General features: G+C 41.5%; 1 long non-coding RNA gene across 17 annotated transcripts in view; it reads right to left on the bottom strand.

Annotated features, from left to right (window-relative positions):
* The window catches only part of LOC131280405 (uncharacterized), an 86,109-nt gene that overhangs the window by 56,689 nt on the left and 12,118 nt on the right, over positions 1-17,302 (bottom strand). For 6 of the 17 annotated variants that reach the window (XR_011645479.1, XR_011645477.1, XR_009187955.2 and 3 more), the window contains 5 exons: positions 15,030-16,038; positions 12,753-12,931; positions 10,165-10,253; positions 10,032-10,067; positions 6,404-9,921 (listed from right to left, as the gene is read on the bottom strand). This is a non-coding gene — a long non-coding RNA (uncharacterized lncRNA). Of the gene's footprint in view, positions 1-6,403; positions 9,922-10,031; positions 10,068-10,164; positions 10,254-12,752; positions 12,932-14,072; positions 16,039-17,302 lie in introns of those variants that run through there. The other 11 variants (XR_009187958.2, XR_009187960.2, XR_009187962.2 and 8 more) reach the window with 5 other exon arrangements.

Raw genomic sequence — 17,302 nt, forward strand, 5'->3', positions numbered from 1 at the left:
TTGGGGTGACACCCAGGCCCCCAAACCCTGCTCCCTGGGCTGGGCTGCCATGGGCAGGAAATGCACCACCCAGGGAAGGGATCTTGGGCATGGCCCAGCTCTGAGCTGAAGGTGATGCACTTGACATCTGAAGTTTTCTGTGTAGCTTCTTTAACTCAGTTTTCTCATGTCACATCCTGAGACACTGGGGGCTTTCCCATATCCCACTTAGGCTGCGGTGCTGGCTGAGGAGGGCCCTGCGGGGACATGATCACTGTGTTGTAGAAGCCACTGCAAACAGAGCAACCCAAATATCATTTTCCAAAGCTGGCTCTGTCTTCTCCTGCTGCTTTTCTGGGGTGGTGCCGCATGTGTGGGGAGGAGACCTGCTCCCACATCTAGTGGCTTCATTCAGCAAGTATTTGTTTTGAAAGCCCCTGCCTGGCACTGTTCTAGGGACTAGGAATAGAGCAAGGAAGGGAGCCCCCAGAGATCCTTTTCCCCCTGAAGCTCATTTTGTCTTTGGCTTTCTGTTGTCACATCTTAGTATGTCCTGTTATTTGAACCTTTAATGTACCCTTCCTAATCTTCATGTCTATACTCTTCTCAAAGTCTGTTTTCTCAGCCTTTTTTGGTAAGGTGCTCTCTCAGTTTTTCTTTCTCTGTGAAGACTTTAAACTCACCCTCATTTTTGAAGGACAGTTTTGCCTGATACAGACTTCTTGGCTGTCAGTTTTTCTCTTCCAGCACCTTAAATATTTCCAACCATTTTCTTCTTGCTTCCATGGTTTCTGATGAAACTTTGGTATTTAATCTTACTGAGATTCCCTTCGATGTGATACTTTCCTTTTCTCTTGCTGCTTTCAGAATTCTCTTTATCTCAGATATTTGTCATTCTGAATAGTAGGTGTCTTGGAGTAGGTATATTCGGATTTGTTTTTTTAAGGGGCACTTTTATTTTGGATATTGACAGTTATGTCATTTTAAGGGTTGGGAAGCTTTTGGTCATGATTTCTTCAGATATTTCTGCTCCTTTCCCATTCTCTTCTCCTTCTGGGACATGGATAACTTATATGTTTGTGTGTTTTGCATTGTCATTCAACTCCCTGAGACCCTGTTTCATTTTTTCCAATCTTGTCCCTTTCTGTTCTCCTGTCTTTTGCAGTTCCTTTTGTTCTGTCCCTGAAATCGCTAATTCTATCTTCAAGCAATTCAACTTGGCTGTGTGTCTCTAATGTATTTCTTTTAAGATTTATTTTACTTATTTCTCTTCCCTACCACCCCCCACTGTTGTCTGCTCTGTGTGTCCATTTGCTGTGTGTTCTTATGTGTCCGCTGGCATTCCTGGTGACACCAGGGGTCTGTGTCTCTTTAAAAAAAAAAAAAAAGAACTTCCCAGCTGATGGACAAGAGTATGTGAAGTGTTTGCAAGGAAGGATGGGGCAGAGAATCAAGGATGGATTTGTAACCACATTTAAGACTGGGAGCTTAGAAGAGGACCTCTCAATTTTCATCAGACTTCGTCAAATCAAATGAGGTGCGTACATGTGGGATTCTGTGCAAAGCTTTCACAAGAGTCCCAGAATTATGGGAGCTGCCCACTGGCAAGGTCATTACAGGACAATGAACGGTCCCTGAGGGGTCATCCCAGTGAATGAGTTCATACCCAAGTCCACCCGTCGTGTTGGCTGAACTTGTGCCTAGTGTACAGTGGATGGTCCTTTAGGAGAGCAACTATCCAAGGGGAATTGGAAGAAAAGAAGAGGGAATCTGTGATGGAGATGGATGCACTAGTCCAACAGCAGGGTCCGCTCCACACATCCAAGCAATCACAAGGATGGGTAGAAACCTTCACAACTTCCAATAAAAATGTTTTATAGCAATGTCCTTCTTAAGTCAGCATGGAATGTTCTCTCCTGGGACAGCATGCATGCTGGAGGGAAGGGAGGCTGTCCCACATAGCTGAGCATCTGCGTTGTTGGAACAGTGAGGAATATGGTCCAGAGCAGGGTCAGGATCCACAGCTTGGAAAATGGCTGGTGGATGGTCTTTCCAGCAGAATGTAGAGTTCAGGATGGGAGTGGTGAGAGATACCATGGAAGTGTATGTGGGCAAGAGGGGTTGTTGCAGAGAGTTTCTGTTCAGCAACAGGGAAAAGCAAGCACCTGAACTCAAAGGGGTTTCAGGCCCATTGCCTGGAATGTGCACTGGGTAATCAGGCTAACAGGGATGGAAAGCTCAGTTCCAGTAATGAGAGGACCAGGTCAAGGACAATAGGGCAGGAGAGTCCGATGGCCAGTTAATCCAATCCTACCATTTTATGGGACCTTAAATTCCACCTTGGTGAGGAGCCCCAGATCTATGGGTCCCCACAGTCAGTGAGTGAATGAGCAGACTGGACATGGACAAGAAGCAGAAAAATCCACCTTTTCTACCTCAGCTATGGTTTTGATTATACAGGACTTCAACTGAGCAGAGCTTTAAATAAATTTGTAACCAACAACAGTCATTCTATTGAAATGAGAAGTACTCATTTTCAAAATTTCCAAAGCAATGTCTTAATACATTGTCTGCTATCTGTTTAGGTACAAAGCAAGGTACAAAGCAAATCTCTTACTGCCTCTCTATTATCCCTCACTGGTCTGTCAAAAGGTACAGGAATTTAATGATTGAACTGCCACCTGACCATGCCCACTTGTGGTTTTGCTCTCCAGCAATAGAACCAACATCTGGGATGAGCTCTGAGCATCAATGCCAGATGTGATCCCAGGACCTCCTGGGCAGCTTCCACACAACTGGCAAGACCAGCCTTCCCCAGGGCAGGGTCATCCAGGGTTAGTCGCCAGGGCACGTAAGTCGCCAGGGCCTTCATGACCTTGGACTTGGCAGTCATTTCACAGACATGACACCCAAAGGAACAACACCAAAAAGGAAAAACAGATAAAATGGACTTTGCCAGAATTAAAAACAACTTTTTAAAATCAAAGGACATTATCAGGAAACTGACAAGACTTCTTAAAGAATGGGAGACATTAAACCTGAAAGGGGATTAATATCAGGAATACATAAACAATACATTCATCTATACAAGAAAAGATTGAGAAATACAACTTAAAATGGGAAATGGTCTTAAATAGACATTTCTCCACTGAAAACTGTCAAAGCAGCGCATGAATAGATGCTCAACAGAGATCATCATTAAGGAAATGCCACTCACAGCCACTGGGAGGCCCCCCCTCACTCTCACTAGATGGCTCCTACTTTTAAAAATGCATGGGATGGGTACTGTCCATCATGATCTTCTTGTTAGTTGTACTGCATGAGTCCCGTGAGCTGGAATGTAGATGTGGTCAACTCTGCTGAGATTCAGGGCTCAACAGGCACATGGCAAATGAGCATTAGCAGAGATGTGGAGAAACTTGAACCCTCACGCTTTGTTGCTAGTCATGCGCAGCCTCTTGAAAATTAATCCCCTGGGACTCCAGAAAGTCATGTATAGAATTAACATATGAACCAACATTCCCACTTCTACGTGTAGATTCCCAAAAATCAAAAGCAAGGACTCAAGTAGATATTTATACATCATTGTTCACGGCAACATTTCTCAACAGTCAGAGAGGAATCTAAGTGACCCTCAAACAGATGAAAGGATAGAAAAAAATGGGCTTCATGCATACAATGGAATATTATCCAGTCAATAAAAGATAAAGTTGTGATACATTCCACAACATGAATGAACCTTGAAGACAACATCTTGAGTGGAATAAGGCAATTCAAGGATATTTAGGCTACCACTTAGAGGAAATACACAAAGAAAGGAAACGGATGGAGATAGAAAATAGACTACAGGTTACCAGGATCGTGAGTGGTACCAGAATAGAGAATTATGGCTTATTAAGTTCAGATTTTCCTTTTGGTATGCTGAAAGGTCCAATATGGATGTGGTGACGGTACGACCTCAGTGTGAATGCAATTAATGTCACTGAATTATACACCTGACAGTTGTTAAAATAGGATGTTTACATTCTATAAACATCACTACAATAAAAGACCCGGTATTAGTCATGCATAGCTGGGAAAAGAGAACTCACAGAGGATATCTGTGAATATTCAGAGGTTTTGTAAAACTGTCTCATGTGACTGTGGGTATGCACAATATGCTTAAAAACAAGACAACAAACTCTCAGCATTTGATGACATAATATTGGCAGAGTCCATATGCAATTAAATATTATAGGACATATGAAGAACACTAAAATCTATTAACCACGACTAGGAGAAAGTTGTGAATTGAAAGTCACAGAAAATTCAAAGATGATGAATTTAGCAAAGACTGTAAACGTGCTGTTGTAAGTATACCCAAAGAATTAAATGAAAAGATGAACAAAACAACTGGAAAACTGAAGGATTAAAAAATAGAAAGAAATTGAACTTTAACATATTAGGATCGGAAATAAAAAAGGTATCGATTGGGAGAAACATCAGATCAGATACTGCACAAGAGGAAATAGTAATCAAAGATGGAAACGTAGAAAATATTCAAACTCAAGATCACACAGGCAAAAAAGACGGAAAAAATCATTGGAGCCTCTGTGAACACGAAATTAAGATATTTAATATGGGGAAGCGGACTTGGCCCAGTGGGTAGGGCATCCGTCTACCACATGGGAGGTCCACGGTTCAAACCCCGGGCCTCCTTGACCCATGCGTGTGGAGCTGGCCCACAGGCAGTGTTGTTGCGCACCAGGAGTGCCATGCAACGCAGGAGTGTCCCCCGCATAGGGGAGCCCCACGCGCAAGGAGTGCACCCCGTAAGGAGAGCCGCCCAGCGTGAAAGAAAGTGCAGCCTGCCCAGAAATGGCGCCACACACACGGAGAGCTGACACAACAAGATGATGCAACAAAAAGAAACACAGGTTCTCGTGCCGCTGGCAACAACAGAAGCAGACAAAGAAGAACATGCAGCAAATAGACACAGAGAACAGACAACTGGGGTGGGGGGGGAAGGGGAGAGAAATAAATAAATAAAATCTTTAAAGAAAAAAAATACTTAATATGGAAAATAAACTTCAAGAAGAAGGTATTGGAGAGGCAGAGGAAATATATTCTGGCCAACAATTTCATATTTCTTAAGCACTCTAAAGACATAGATCCACAGAGCTCAACACTCCCTGAACAGTATATATAAAAAAAAAATTGTAACAGAACCCATTACATTCAAATAATGGAAATCTGTGATAATTTTTAAAAGTCTAGAAGTAACCAGAAGGAGAAAGACATACATACTATGAACGGGGAAAAAAAGAAAACTATTTTGGATACCTCATCAGAAACTATGCAAGCCAGAAGTCAATGGAAGGACAGTTTTAAAAAGTTGAAAAAAATACAAAGCCAGCAATGTGAGATCTAAACCCAGCAAAAATATCTTTAACAGTGGTTCACCAGAATGTACTTGCCAGGTGCAGTAGATGTGCCACAATGATGGAAGTGTTTGTTGATGTGGGAGGGGTGGCATGGGTGGGGTGGAGGGTATATGGGGACCTCATATTTTTGGAAAGGAACATTGAAAAGAAAATAAAGAAGAAAAAAATAAAATAAAATAAAGGGAAAATAAGTTCTATTTATTTGCCAGTAGACCTGTACTATAAGACATCTTAAAAGTTCCTCAAGGAGAATAAAAATTATACCAAACAAATGTGATAGGCAGGCCCGGAGCCTCAACAGTCTTGCAACTCCTACCCTGTGGTTTTTTGGACTTACCCCAGCCAGCTAACAGGGAGGAGAAGAAGGTCAACCACCACACCAGGGAGCCAAGAGTGCCTACAACTGCAAACAGGAGAACTGTTTCCATCATCCAAGTGGAACTGAAGCACCCTCTCGATATAGAGGTGGAGTGGATGTAACCATCGAGGGTCCACAGAATGGAGGAGTAGAGTATGGATCAGAGTGGACTTACTGATACTCTCTTCTGGAACTAATGTGATTAGTAATGGAAGTAAACGTAGCACTGAGATGGAGAAAGTGGCCATGGTAGTACTGAGGGTGGGAATGGGAAGAAGAGATGTGATGTGGGAGCATTTTCAGGACTTGGAGGTGTCCTGGGTGGTACTGCAGGGACAGTTTCTGTACATTGTATGTCTTCCCAAGGCCCACTGGGTGGACTAGGGGAGAGTGTAAACTATAATGTGGACCACTGACCACGTGGTGCAGCAGTGCTTAGAAATGTATTCACCAAGTGAAATGAAGGTTCCATGATGATGGAGGAGGTTGCTGTTATGGGAGGAGTGGGGTGAGGGGGTGGGGGGGGTGTATGGGGACCTCATATTTTTTAATGTAACATTAAAAATAAATAAATTATTTCATTTTAAAAAATTACACCAAACGGCAATTGGTATTTACACGAAAGAATAAGTAGAGTCACAAATGGCAAATAAAAAACGGTTTTTATTTGCATCTTTCATTATTTAAAGATAACTTGAAACCAATTTGAAACATTTTAAGAATTAATTATGATCTAGGTCATAACTACCTAGTAAATTGCATAAAATAAGGCAATGTGAAATCAACGTGGGTGCCCCATTCGTTGGGTACAGCAAGTTTGCTCAGGGTGAAATGCAAATTGTCATCTTCCCTCTGATTTTTCTGACACTTTATGACTAAAGAAGCCTTTTGCTGTCCCAGTATTAGGGTGTCATTCACCTTAGAATACCTCAGCACACACACCACGTTTCTATGACACAGAAAATAAGGAACCCCCTAAGTACAGTGAGCATCTACTCAGGAAATCCATCTTCCAGAGATGGCTACCTCAAGCTGTTCTGTTAATTTCTTCACCAATCAACAATAGCCTCTACCAATAAGCACTATGAATGTTCCTGAAAAGAGTGGGACAACAGCAGCTTGTTAGAATAACTGAAGTTAGACTAGTGGCATCCAAGATTCTGAGATTGGCTGGAGCAATTTAGAGCCCCACCCTACCCACCACTCCCCCCAACACACACCCCTAAGGGGTGCCTGAGGCCTAGCCCTAAAACAGCACGGTGCCCACCACTGGACAGGAAGAGGATCAGCCTGGGACCCATCTCAACCACCTCGGGGAGCCAGCGAGAGGTGGCTGCCCCACCTCAAAAGACAGGGCTTGGCTTCATCAAGCTTACAGAACGGGCTATGGGCAATGCTTCGTACCTGACTGCTAATAACAAATCTTCAATAAACATCTGTACATATAGCAGAATTTGGACAGAGACTTATTTTCACCATTAACCACTGTGGGGAAACAGCAGACCAATATCAACCTAAAACTCGGAATCTACCAGTGTCCAAGAGAAAGAACAACTGTGGATAATGAGTTGGCCTGGATCAGATCCCAACAACCCATTATGGTTAAAGATTTGTCACTTTCTCCTTTTGGGTCTAGCAGTTTGGAAGTCATAAGAAATACTGGTAGGTGCGTGCAAGTTTTTGATGGTTAAGCTTTCTTGTTATACCTATCAATAACGACCACTGTTCTTTGTCCCTTTGAAGGCTTTCACCTTATTTCTATTTTGCTTGATAGATACAACATGTACATGATTACGTATATCAGAGTACTTGCATGGTATGGTTTTCTGTCTCATTATTTTCTTTGATTGGTTTCTCTTATAAAATACATGAAATATACAAGATTAGAGAAAAGGATAATGAACACCCACAAAGCCTCATAAAATCAGAAGGTTATGCCTTATTTCCTTCAGAGTTTACATCCTTGGCCATATTCTTAGCATATCTAAAAAAGAAAACAGTACCAGTGTTTAGTACCAGTACCAGTGTTTAAGAAACAGGAATGTTTCCCAGATCCTCCGGAAGTGACTAAGCAATCCCTTTGACTCCCCGAAGGCCTACCAGCCTCAGCTGTGCAACCCTGCCCCATCCCCGCTCAGGCCCCCAAGTCCGGGGCCACTCTGATGCTAAGCTGCCCACATCGCTCCACACTTCTAATGCCTCAGTCTCCCCAGTCTTTCCGGGGGAAGCCCAAACCCCTAATAAGTGCCTTAGGACCTTCCAAAACTGGCTCTTGCTCACCTAGTATGTTTCTAAGAATATATATTATATATATAAACCATGTTTTATTTACTTATCCATTGCCCTACCGATGGGCATCTGAGTTGTTTTTAACTATAGGTTACCTATGTAAATAAAGCTCCTGTACAACTCATTTTGTGGACATATACATTCAATTCTCTAGGGTACTGGGGAAATTTCACAAGCTCAAAGTGTGTTCCCATTTTCATGGTGATTTCTTCCTTGACCCACTGGTTGTATAAAAGTTGTGCAGTTTCTAAGCAGTTGGAGAGATTTTTAGTTACCTGTTATTGAATTCTAATTTAATTACACAATGATCAAACAAACTGCATGATTCTCATCTCTAAAATGATTGAGATTTGTATTATGGTCAAATATATAGTAATTTTATACAATTTCAATGGCATTGTGTGAAAAGATGGTTTATTCTGCAGTTATCTGATATATTGTTCTCTACACATTGATCGGGTCAAGCTGGTTTCTGATACTGCTTGACTATTCTATATCAGTATTAAATTTTTTAAATCTCTTTGTTTGCTTTAAATAGATAATTAACCACATGTTTGTATACTGATGGGAATGATCCAATAGAAACAGAAATATGAAAATGGAAGAGAAAGAGGAGAAATTTGCCAACGAAAAGTCGAGGAGACAAAGAGGGGACGGGATCCGGGGCAGACAACGACAGGGCTGTGGTGCACAGCATGTGGTCGTGGACTCCAGGAGCTGGGAACCTGCGGACATTCCCTCCTGACTACTTGAGGTCCAAGTGAGGAAGCAAGCAAGACCATTCAGGTTTTAGGCATCTGTTGTCTCTTTCTGGACTAGAGGGAGGTGGAGGAAAGCAGAATCCTGACTGCAGACAAGTGGGAAATAGATGATGAACTACTCACAGCTTCCAGTCCTAACGACACTGCCAGAGTCTCCAATCTTACTGAGAAGATGAGCCTATATGATCTTCTCACCATCACCGTGAGGGGCTGGTTCAAGGGTAATGCTTTAAGCGCCTGGCCATTTAAGATGACTCCCAAGTTCTCAACTCTAAGATATGTGGTGCATCAATCTGCCCACTGGCGGCACTGTTCCCCACAAAAGAAAAGTGAAGATCAAATGCTTCCTCAAAAAGGAGATGAAACTATACACCAACGTGATGGCCAGACTCCCTTCATCAACACAAGGCTGTATTTTTCAGAAGTCAAAATGGGTCATGAGGTCAAGTCAGGGGTCGTTTTCAAATAAGGAAACAATACAATAGAATAGGACTTATCCAAAATATGTTGCACATATTTCTAGGACATTTATGGATTCCACTAATGGATCTTGCCTCAATGTCTCCTGGCTTATGTCAACTTGGATACCACAAATTTTGCCTCACAGGAAAAGCATCTTAGCATCCACATTCTCAAAGTCAAAACCACGCTTTTTTTCTGTACCTAGTTCAACTGCAGATATCACCAATTCTTATATGTAACAAAATCAAACCAGACACAACGACTTTTTCCGACTATATCCATAATGATGACAACTCTTGGCTATGAAATGTATGTTAGAATCATTTTCCAACTGCATTTCTATTCCCGTACTTGAGAATCAGATGTGTCAACACTGCACACCTAGATTCTCAAATGATGAGACTTCTGTTTCTTTTATAAACATCCACTGCCTTCTCCTATCCGGCTTGTACGCAGGATGGCCACTTACCCACACATGTAAATAGAGCCGCTCTCATGGAGGAGGATTCTCACCACCTGCTTGCAGTGAAGCAGGATGTTGTCTTGCACATCCTTGGCTGGGGCATCCTCCCCCACAGGCACATCTCTCGAGAAGGAAACCTTCAGGTTAGTTAAGACCCCACGCTTAGGGAAATGGCTGAGCTCCTCTCTGAAAGAGAATACATAATGAATGGGTCACTGGCAGGTTGGTAACTTAAGCTAAAAGCACCTGAATGATGGAGAGCAGGTAGTTCAGTGGTTTGAGCGCCTACTTCCTACCTCTGAGGTCCGCATCTGATCTCCAACTGGTACCTGCTAAAAAATAATTTTAAAAATTAAAAAAAAAAAACACCTGACATTAAAAATTATACACTCAGTGGTTGAGCATTAAAATCCTACAACTGTGGCATACCTGAATAATCTCTGTTCTTATGGCTGCAGCCAAAGAACAGCCACATTGCTCCAAAGTTTCCATCAGGATGTTCTTCCTGGAGTTTTTCTCTACGAGAAAAACACAGTAAAGGTGTTTTATATAAACATGTAAAACCGGTCTCTCTCTCATCAGGAAATACCACCACCAAACCCAGGGTGTGTAAAAGCCATCCTTGCACTCGCTGAAGTTCATTCACTCAATTAACATTCACTACCACAGGGTGATGTGGCCACTCCCGCAAACACAAAGCTAAGGCAGCACCTCCAGGAGCCCCGGCGGACTGTGAGCTGGCCGGGGGCCATGTGGCATGTGTCCAAAGAGACTGTAAGCATTACATTGGGAAACCTAGGCCAATTGCTACATTAAATAATGTTAGCAGCAACTTTTATGAATACAATTAACTCTCAATTATTATTGGAGATGTGGTACAGGGAGCCTGGCCTTTAAAAGGTGGAACAACAACAATCTATTTTAAAAAGTATTTCTGAAATAATGAACACATTGAGTATGTCCATTTACCATTACTCATTTGATTTCCTAAGGAAAAACTAAAAAAATTTTTTAAAAAATCGAAAAACAAAAATGACTTTGTCCAAAAGGGCACTATTCTACTATCTAGGGAATAGTACATACAAACTGTTGACACTTCACAAATCTGGAGAGACGCATGATTCTGCATATTTTTAAAAAATCTTTGGATACCAAGATACACCTATCGATATCATCCTCTTAAAACTAGTGATGGTTGGGGTTTAACTTTTAAAATTCTGGGGAACTAGATCTCTGCTATGATTGTTTTCTTCATCACAATGGGAAGCTATGCCTGAAATTTGTCCCCAACTGCACAAGCCATAAACTGCAGTACTATTTAAAAAAATTAATGAAAAATGAAAGTGGTACAGTTAAAAAGAAAGTTACACTACACAGCAAAGTCCCTCTAATATAGTACTTACTTTTCCCTGTGGTGACAATTTATTTTATGCTATTTAATTTGATAATTAAAAAAAAATAAGTTTCACAACCAAAGGGCAAGATGCTAAGAAGTACCACAGAAATAACGAAAACTGGCTACTATCTATTCATTCCCACAACCACAAGGTTGTGGTCCTTGGAGCCAAAAGGGGCTAGGCCAGCTCTGGAACCCACCATTATAATGGGAACTGAAGTGTCATTTGGTAAGTGAAAAGAATTTGTTGCTCCAAGAGAGATGGATATCTGGAATATTAAAGCAATCGTGATGACAAGTTTGAAAGAAAACATAGGCAAAAGCAGATAAGCAAGATTATCTTGGTGAAAGAAATCAGAAAGCACAAATTCTCTTTCAAATATCATCAATCAAATAGCAGCATTAAATCTTATTGAAGCCATAAGCGGGTCTTTTACTACACAGAACTAAACAAGTCTGTCTTGCACAATTTTCTTTTCCATCTAAATCAGAAGTATCTCCAAAGTGAGAGGCATGTTATTTTCGAGGAAGAACACTGAACAAATAATCATCAAATTCTTCTTCCAGGCCCATGGATTAACACTCTATAGTAAGCGACCCATAATATACAATAGGGAGAGACACAAAAAGTCTAGATCAGATGGCAGTTTTAAATAGAACGGGGGAATTCTACTCTACACTGGAAGGTGGAATTATCTTACACATTTCAGCCTTTAATTCAGGGAAAGCTGTATGAAGTTCATCAACAGATTGAACACCGTATCTTTTAAATGAAGGCTTTATTTAAAATGACACTGCATTTGTAATGTTGCGTTCACCTGTAGAACTGACTCCTCTGTGAACAGTTTTACTAAGGCAACTTGATAGAAGTGGCCCGGGGGAGGCAGGAGTGAGCAAAGCAAAGTCCCCGTCTTCATGTACCCTACACTCCAGCAGGAAGAACACCTGCCAACAGGCTGGTGGGGAGCGCTAAGTCCTTTGAAGGAAAGCACATGGGGATGGAGCTGCTGACTCACCTTAGCTCTGGGAGAAGATGTCTGGCCCTGGTGTCTGATGGGATAGAGTTCCTGGCAGAGGGCAGAGTGAGTGGGATGAAAGCAAACCTTCTAACATTTTAGGGATGGTAAAGAGACTGGAATACTAGTCACCTCCTGCTGTGGTGATAACCAACCACCAAATCTGAAATGGCTTAAAGAGCCAACACTAATGTCTGGCTTTGATACATGAAGGCTGCAGTCCGGCTGTGGCTCTGCACCATGGAGCTCCTAAAGCAGCAGCCCTGAGCAGGATGACCTGTGTCCTGAGGACAGAGAAGAAGAGAGGGCAAGACACAACATGCCATCATGCCACATGGAGTGCACCTGCTCAGATGAGACTGACCACTGGTGGGAGAATCAGGACATAAAATAGCTTGGAAGAGGGACTCTCACTTCTAGAAGGCAGCCTGGAGGTCACAGCACCCTGAAGACAACATGTAAGATCTTTACTGATCATAATGTAATTCTGATAAGTTCTCACTATGGCTGTATAAAATTCCACAGGTTAAAAAAGAACAGCAACTTCTCTTTACTACAGAAAGATTACCCACACATCTGTGCACTCTGAGACCGAGGCCACTCACCCAGCAGCACAGGAAGCAGGGACTGACGAGGTGGAAGGTGTGGAGGAGGCCCAGCAAGCCAAGGCCAGTGTCTCTCACAAAGCAGGTGTACTCAGCAGCCCCTTGCTTCCCGCACAGCATCTGAAGACTTCGTGTGTCACCACCATCCTGGGACAGTGCACGAGGCCTCACAAAAATGCCTGTGGCCAGAAAGAAGGAAGCAGATGTAAACCACCACACCCCCGTGGTTAGGGCTGTTAGCATAGTCAGTTATTACCTGCCTGGGGATGTGGAAGATTATCCAAGAAAAAGCGAGAGTCACAAGGAGTGTTCTCAGGAAAAGAGAATCTAATTCACCACATGCTTTAATGTCCACCTACTGGGACATAAAAATCCCACTTCTCCTTCTGATTTTGCTCACCTGTCTGAGGTACTAAAGTGAAGTACTCAGTCACAAGCATGACCTTAAAATATTTGTCAGGTATGTCAGAGGACATGTGCTTAAGAAGTCTACAAGTCAAGAGTCTGTTTCTGGACACACCTGTTTTTGTCTCAGCTGGTGATTTTGACTGGTGTTTTCTACAGGCATTTACAACAGGCCTGTGGCAGGTGAGCTTTGGGTCAAGAAGACGTCTGCCCAAGGGCTCACAGGCGGATGGGCTACCCACTCCAGCAGGGGTCCCAGGCTATCAGGGGCCTCCAAATAAGGCACGACTTCCAGAAGGCAAAGCTGAGCTTCAAGTTGGACATAAAGATACAAGGGCAGTGAGACTAAATGGATGGCACAGTATCCATGAAGGCTCGAGAGGCGGTCTGAAGAATCCCTGCCTAAAACACCAGAGACTAACAGATTGTGTGGATTCCTCAAAGCGCTTACGTCAGAACTGAATGGAGAATAAGCACTCAGGAAAAGGCTGCTGGATGAATGCATGCCCCAGACATCTGCATAGACCTTTGCTAAGATAATAAAGGGTTTACCAATATCACTTGGGATCACAAAGTCTAAAGTACTAAAATGTCCTACAATATAGGCTAAAAGTGTTGCATTTATAAATCTTTTAAGATATCTTTTACTTTCGGAACTACCGAAATTTTATGAAACTCAAAAATGTGACTGTCCTCTTTTGGAAAACAAGCTGACAAACATTTACTAAATTAATACAATTTTTAAGAAGCAATTTTACTTCAAGGGATTTGCTTACAAAAATTCTTCAAACACAAAACTGTCCAACTAGACACTTTTCTTTAACAATCAGAAATGGAAAATAAACCAACTGCTGTGATTAAATCAACATTTAATTACAGTACATCCAAAACAGCCTTTAAAAAGGATTCTAATACCTTTTCATGTTCGTTCTCTAGAGCTCTTGATTTCATTTCTAAGTTAAAAGAGACAAATTATAGGACAACAGCTGGAGTATGGTAGCCCATTATTTCCTCAGCAAAACAAAATTCAACTGTTAATTCTGAAGGTTTGATTATAAAGAACTTTCATTTTCTAAGTTAAACATATGTTTTATGAAAATTTTAGAATGAGCATATTATCCTTGCAGTCAGGGGGAAATATCTATCTATGCTTCACAAAATCTTTTAAAAGTGATAGAATTGAACTAAAGTTGTGAATTTATTGAATTTAATCAAGAAGCTCTCCTCACAGAGAATTCTGAGGAGATAACATCTTTTTTATAAAGCAGTTCCTTGTATAACACTGACATCTAGTGGATCTATCTCCAAATTCATCTAAGTAGCAACAGAGTCTACCAAAACCTTCAATTTCTCGTTGAAAATTCTGTTTCAGCAATAACTATATACTATTCCAAAATGGGATGTTAATATTTATAAGAGGTGGCAATGAGAGAGGGAAAAACAACAGCAACAACCAGAAAAATGAAAAACAAAACACACACACACCTAGGCCCTAAGCTCCTATTAGTTTCCTGCCAGGAATTAGAAGAAGTACTGGCACTGTGTAGCTGGTGAACCTAACAAGTTAAGTAGGGCCATTTTCATCATGTTTCATGTTTTATATCAAGTTAATGACTGGTAACATCAAGTCCTACCTTAAAAATCCTATTTCAAAAGAAAATGTAAAAATCTCATTATAAATACAATATAACAATATCTGACTGTGACAATTAGAAAGATACCACACATGCCTGGGAACTAAGTGTGCAAACATGTTGCAAAGAATACATTTTCTGAGCCCAAACAGACAAATACATACCAAACCTCCTGAATAAATCTTATACAGACCTAAGCATAGTTTTTAACCATTACCTGAAGGCCAAAGAAAAATACCTTTTGAGGAATTGCTGTATTTCAAGGCACCAGGTAAGGATGAATTGGAGAGAACTCTCAGGTATATGCTGGCGGAAGCCTGCTCCTTTTCAAGTCAAGACAGGAGAGAAGTTCATGACAAAGAAAGAAGAAAACAGTGTGCATTCCAAAAAACACAACCGCCTGTACTATTTTATATTAGTGTGCTATCAAAATACAATTATGATTTCTAGAATGCTTATTTAGCCAAAGCATTTCCCCCAAGTGAAAACAACCCAAGAGGCAACCTTACAAAAAGATAATAATTACAAATTCAACAGCACTATCACACGAGCCTTACCTACCAAATCCAGTGTGCCACTGACAAGAAAGGAGACATCTAAAACTAGGGAACAAAGCCTATGGATGGCAGTAGCCCCTTCAAACCGGTAATGCACAACTCAAAAGTAAACTAAGAACTGAGTGAATTCAAGTTCATTCTATGAAATAATTAATGTAAATTTAAGTTTTAAAAAAGAAACCCTTAATTATGAAAAATACAATTAATGTTATATACTAAATAAGTGCTGAGAAGTATGCTGAGAATGAGCCATAATAGGAATACAATTAAAAAATGGTTCTAGGCTGTTGCTTCCCAAAGACCACAGTTAGTTTAACTTTTAATGCCCAGAAAGTGTCCAATAAGTAGGAAGTCCACTATCATCTCATGCTGTATCATTCACGCAAAAGCTAAAGCACGGGAGAGCCTGGGGGGGCCTGGCCCACCAACACGGGCAGAAGGGCAGGCACCTTGCACTGCAGCGCACACGGCCGAGAGGCCCTCTGGGACAAGCTCGCGGGGCGCGCGCTTGCGGTCAGCTCCAGCCCACAGGTCCAGTAAGTCACGTCATCAGGACTGTGGCACCTTTCCTCCTTGTGTCTTCCTTGATTTCAAGAAGACATAGTCTTCTTTTCTGTCTGTGAGGTGCAGTCTCTGGAGCAGGTGCTGCACCGCAGAATCACTGTTAAGACACATCACGTGAAGGAATCTCTGCGTGAAAGGAAAAAAATCTGTTTTCTAGAGAAGAACCAGAGTCCAAAAATAAAATTCCTCAGGAATTGGAGTATACATGTTTTATTATATAAACATGTTAACACATGGACAAAGGGATAAAATAATTCTACCCACAATAACAACAAACCAATAACTGCAACATATCGAATGAATGCATTTTTATTAGGAGCTATTTTTAAAGAGAAATTCGAGAGGTATTTAATGCTTTGCTTTATGAAATTGTGTATTGGAGAGAATGGGAATTAAGACCTTCCTCATTTTCCACAGAATAAGGTATGCCAGCAAGCAGCAGTTTGAACAATCCATGTAAAATCCTGTTCTTATAAACCCAAACACACAAAACGTGAGCAAAAGAACTAATGAAGGGCATCAGCGTGGCTCTCAATTTCATTTTCTTTACTTTGCTTCCTCCCTTTAACGGAGAAGAGGGATTTTCCTTCATGAACATAAAATGCTGTACTTGCAGCAAACAGGGGCTGGAGAAGGAGCTGCCCCAGTGTTCGCGGCTCAGGGACGCAGGGAGGAGGCAGACTCTGCAAGTGGTCAACCCCGGCCCTTTGTATCAAAACTGCCAAATGACAGCACAGAATATAAAATGCTGTGGTTTTTATAGTGTAAAGATATGATAATATGGCTTATTCAAAAGGTGGAAACAAACAAACATGGCACTACTCACTAGAACACCAACAAAAATGACTAGCTGTGACAACTGTTATGTTTCCTTTCCTATTTGGAAGTTGAACTATATCCAAGTGGAGAGACGTGATGTGCTCTTACTCCTCTGAAAAGCACAACCCCTTGACCTCTGAGGACCTACATCAAACAATAGCCTGAACTAAATGACTGAAGATGCACTCGAGCACAGAAGTTTCAGGATCACACACCAGGTTTTGGACCTGAGGTCCATGGATTCGGATGGGGGGACATGTGTGGGAGGAAGGGATGGAGGGAGTTCACAGGGGTAGTACATAAGCCTCAAAAAGTATTTGCAAAAGGTTTTATATAATATCATAACATTTTTCTGTGAAGGTCATAATTTCTTCCCTGATCTCAAAGGAATCTGAGAACCACAGCCTGAGAAATTAACCTTGACATGACTGTCTAGTCTCAGCTCTATTTCTAACAAGCTGGTCAACCTGAGATGATAAAGGGCTTTCCTGGGCCTCTTATATGTAAAGGTTTGTTCTGATCCCTTTGTTCTTTCAGGCTTTAATGAGGAAGGCAGCAGCACTGTTCAACT

The sequence above is a fragment of the Dasypus novemcinctus genome, chromosome 2 (assembly GCF_030445035.2).
Source record: "Dasypus novemcinctus isolate mDasNov1 chromosome 2, mDasNov1.1.hap2, whole genome shotgun sequence".
Classification (NCBI taxonomy): domain Eukaryota; kingdom Metazoa; phylum Chordata; class Mammalia; order Cingulata; family Dasypodidae; genus Dasypus; species Dasypus novemcinctus.